We start from the raw sequence: 5,000 nt of genomic DNA, 5'->3' as shown, positions 1-5,000 counted from the left end.
GTCCTTAAATCTCAGAAACTAAAGATGATAGTTTACGTTCAGACTGCAGGGTTTGACGCTCAATTCAGATTTTTTTGGTGAAATCCGATGTTTTTTTTCGAGGTCGTTCACATTTCCAGTTAAATGTGACTTGTGTGCGACTCCAGTGTGAACATTAAACGGTCCAAAAGTGTCCCACATGTGACACTGGAGACACGACGACGTCAACCGCAGCGAGCGTCTCTGTGTTTACACAAGTTGTCCAAACATGGATGTTATTAGGTTCTTTTTTTCAGACCTAGAGTTTTATTTCATCCCTGACAGTTTGGACTCTTCACTAGTGTCTTCCTCAGAGTCACGTGACGTTTCTGTGACGTGTCTGGTCAGATGATTTAAAAACAGATGGGCGCTGTCTTCCTACCGATTTAACTAAAACGTGGGAACGATTTAACTAAAACGTGGGAACGATTTGACTAAAACGTGGGAACGATTTAACTAAGAAAAACGTGGGAAGGATTTAACTAAAAAACGTGGGAACGATTTAACTAAAAACGTGGGAACGATTTAACTAAAAACGTGGGAACGATTTTAACTTAAAAACGTGGGAGGGAACGATTTAACTAAAACGTGGGAACGATTTAACTAAAACGTGGGGATTTAACTAAAAGGGAACGATTTAACTAAAAACGTAAACGTGGGAACGATTTAACTAAAAACGATTTAACTAAAAACGTGGGAACGATTTAACTAAAACGTGGGAACGATTTAACTAAAACGTGGGAACGATTTAACTAAAACGTGGGAACGATTTAACTAAAACGTGGGAACGATTTAACTAAAAACGTGGGAACGATTTAACTAAAAACGTGGGAACGATTTAACTAAAACGTGGGAACGATTTAACTAAAACGTGGGAACGATTTAACTAAAAACGTGGAACGTGGGAACGATTTAACTAAAAACGTGGGAACGATTTAACTAAAACGTGGGAACGATTTAACTAAAACGTGGGAACGATTTAACTAAAACGTGGGAACGATTTAACTAAAACGTGGGAACGATTTAACTAAAAACGTGAAACGTGACTAAACGTGGGAACAGACTGTAAACCGGGACGAGGGGCTTTTTTACTCTCACACACCTGGATACTGTCCTGAGGAAGTGGGACTGCAGGTGGCGCTGTCGTCATCCTGCCTCCACCGGTCCCATGTTCCCACGTTTTTTAGTTAAATCGGTAGGAAGACAGCGCCAAAACCTGTTTAAATCAACTGACCAGACACGACACAGCAACATCACGTGACTCTGAGGAAGACGCTAGTGAACAGTCCAAACTGTCAGGGATGAAACAACACTCTAGGTCTGAAAAAAAGAACCTAATAACAACAGAACAACAGAATATCAGAAGACCAAATGAACCTCATTGGACTTGTCCAAACATGGACGCAGCATCGAGCACCTGGAGATTTTAAAGTTCCTCTCGTACCGGAGCCACAACATGAACAACTGACTTGTTTTAAGGAGGAGATTGAGAAGGAGAAGGACGAGGTTTGTGGTCGTGGTGTTTTGTGGTGAGTGGAGATGTGCTTCACTTCAGTCACATGGATCATGAACAGTTTTTGTGTGACGAGAAGAATGTTTGTGTACATTTGTGTCTTGTTGATAATGTGTAGGTGGATGAATGTGACCTGACCGTTCACACTGAAGTCACATGTCAAAAGATCAGATATGGATCAGTTTCAGGAGCACAGATCCAAGTGTCCTGGGTCACATATGAAAACATCAGATCTGTGTGGTTCAGACTGACATTAAAAGATCAGATACAGGAACATAGAGACAAAAAGTCAGATTTGGGTCACTTCAGGTGCAGAGTGAACGCAGCCATAGAGACAAAAAACTGACAACTGATCCACAATGTTCATGTTTATATTTAACTTCCATTGACACTTTAGGGCTAAAATCATTTATTAAAGAAAAAGTGATGTTTCAGTTCAGATTTAAGGCCACAGACACTAAACTCCAGAGCAGGGTTGGGCAAACTTTTTGGCTCGCGGGCCACATAAGGTCCTGAAATTTGACTGAAGGGCCGGACAGGACACGGGACATGACGTGTTCAGAGCTCGGCACCACTGCACTCGTATTTACGTTCATGTAGGACGTGTTCTGCACTGTGCACTGCAACTGTGACGTGTAAGTTTCAGAACACATGGAAAGTGAAGAGATCTGCTCCACTGCACAACACAGACACATGTGAGCCCTGAGCGGTGAGGTCTCACTGAGAACCAGAGCTCATGCCACAAGGTCACGCACATAAACACCTACATGTGCTGTAAGAGCAGACTGTTACGACGTTCCACTTGTGAAGATTTGTAACACTGTCTATAAGTTTTTAGAATTAGTTTTGAACCCACTCAAAATGGAAACAGTGCAGTTTTATGTCTTGAACACTTCTGCCTCACTCATGGTCCAAATACACCACCTGAAAATGTCTCCTGTAAGAACATTTTCCCATAAAACTTCACGGCCAACATAATACTGCACCTCAGTGTATATGTAGTGCACCATCTACTGGGAAACGCCGGAAATGCAGGAAAAATAAAACATGAAAAAGGTTTATTATTGTATTTTATTCCAGTTCAGAAGGACGGATTAAATGGTTTAAAGGGCCACATATGGCCCCTGGGCCGTAGTTTGCCCACCCCTGCTCCAGAGTCTTTATGGACCCAGAATTTCATGAAATTTCTCATGGAATTTTACTTTGACAAGTGTAAAAAATGTTATTCTAGGAACAGATTGATTTTCAAACATTTTTCAAAAAGTCGGGCAAATGATTCTCCCTGACGGCTGCGCACTTCCTGTTTGGAGCGCGACGGTTTGAGGTCAGTGAACGTTTTGTGGTTCAGGCTCTTTAAGGTCCCGACTGTTTGTCTTTGTGAAGCGTCTCTTATCTGTGTGTGTCTGTTTGTGTGTTGCGTGTGTGTGTATATGTGTGTGTGTGTGTGTGTATATGTGTGTGTGTGCATGTGTGTGTGTGCATGTGTGTGTGTGTGTGTCAGTCTGGTTTGTTTGTGTTACATCTGTTATTTCTCTGTCTCGCTCTGTGACCTGGTTTACTTCACGGCTCAAACTCGAGGGGAAAAACTCCACAAACTCCGTGAGCTTTAAAACTGGACTAAGTTGAATGTTTTACACAGAGCCTCTGATGGTCACATGTGACATTCTGGGTGTTTGAAGTGTGCACCTGGTGTCTCTGGGAGGAAAAACAGACATACAACTTAGTTCCAGTGACCTGGTGTCAGATCTCAGGATTCCACTGAGTCGTGTCCTTTAGTCTGACAGAAGTTGAACCACATCAGCGACACAAGGAAACAACTGTTTTCTGAGCACTTAGTTTATGCTGAATAGCCACGCAGTTTAAGGTTTTAAGGTTTTTATAAGTTTTTTTTCATGTTTTCTTTTCCTTCATCCTCAGACAAATTCTTCCTCAGTCTCTTCGCTGGTTGAGTCATGACCGACACTTCACAAATAAACACCAGATATTTGTTCTTGCAGTGACGTGTGGAGAGCGTCGGTAAAGGGAGTGTCGCGGCTCCGTCACCTGTGTGTTTGTACAAGAGGTTTGACTCTCGCGAGAACGAGACCAGAGTCCTGAGATCTGACACCAGGTCACTGGAACTAAGTTGTGTGTCTGTTTTTCCTCCCAGAGACACCAGGGGGCAGTGCACACTTCAAACACCCAGAATATCACACGTGACCATCAGAGGCTGGGTGAAAAACATTCAACTTAGTTCAGTTTTAAGTCATGTTCTGATGTTCTGATGTGTTTTGTTTCATTCACACGCTGCAAAAAAACAGTCTAGTTTGAGGTTAAAATGACTTGAATTAAGAAAGTTTTATCATAATTTGAGTAAATTTCACTTGACGAGTGAAATGTTCTGCAGTGGAATAAAACTTTTACACTTAAAATATGAAAACAAAACTTTCTGCTCTTAGACAATCAGAAAAAAAAACAAAAACAATATCGAATGTGGCTTGAATTAAGCATCGAATAAACGAAATAAACTCAGATAAACGAAATAAACTCAAATAAAATCAAATAAATGAAATAAACTCAAATAAACAAAATAAACTCAAATAAATGAAATAAACTCAAATAAACGAAATAAATTCAAATAAACAAAATAAACTCAAATATACAAAATAAACTCAAATAAACTAAATCAACTCAAATAAACTCAAATGATCTTTATTTAAGTCATTTAATTTTATTTACATACAGTGCACATGTTTGAGTGACTCTTTTCATCTGTCGACATTTCCAAAGCTCCAAACGCTCTGTTCCACCTTGTGATGTCATCAAGTGAACAGCTCCTTTTCCCTTTAGTTCAGTCGAATCTGCAGCTCCAGAGTTTGTGCTTTAAACAGAAATAAAAAAAAAAAAAAAAATAAATAAATAAAAATTAAATATAGATAAATATAGAATAAAACACACAAAGATTAACGACTTGAGATTATTTATGAGCAAAATCACCAAAATTATTTTATTTCAGTGACTTTATTTTTTATTTTTTTTGTCTTAAACCTTTTTCCATTCGGACTTTTCCAGAAAAACAAAAAACATTTAAACGTGTGAAATGTTTAACTTGACCACAGGGGGCGCTGTGTCCACAGACACCTGATCTGAACCAAAACAAAACCCCGACAGAGAAGAAACCAGGTCTGAACCAGGTCTGAACCAGGTCTGAACCAGGACTGAACCAGGACTAAACCAGGTCTGAACCAGGTCTGAACCAGGTCTGAACCAGGACTGAACCAGGACTGAACCAGGACTGAACCACGTCTGGCCCTGGTCTGGTCCAGGTCTGGTCCAGGTCTAAACCAGGTCTGGTCCAGGCCTGGTCCTGGTCTGGTCCCGGTCTAGTTCAGGTCTGGTCCTTGTCTGGTTCAGGTCTGGTTCAGGTCTGGTCCTGGTCTGGTTCTGGTCTGGTTCAGGTCTGGTCCTGGTCTGGTCTGGTCCTGGTCCA

This window comes from Boleophthalmus pectinirostris, unplaced genomic scaffold, assembly GCF_026225935.1.
Source record: "Boleophthalmus pectinirostris isolate CB_2022bp ecotype Guang Dong unplaced genomic scaffold, ASM2622593v1 HiC_scaffold_3, whole genome shotgun sequence".
Classification (NCBI taxonomy): Eukaryota; Metazoa; Chordata; class Actinopteri; order Gobiiformes; family Gobiidae; genus Boleophthalmus; species Boleophthalmus pectinirostris.
This window is presented reverse-complemented; position numbering follows the sequence as displayed.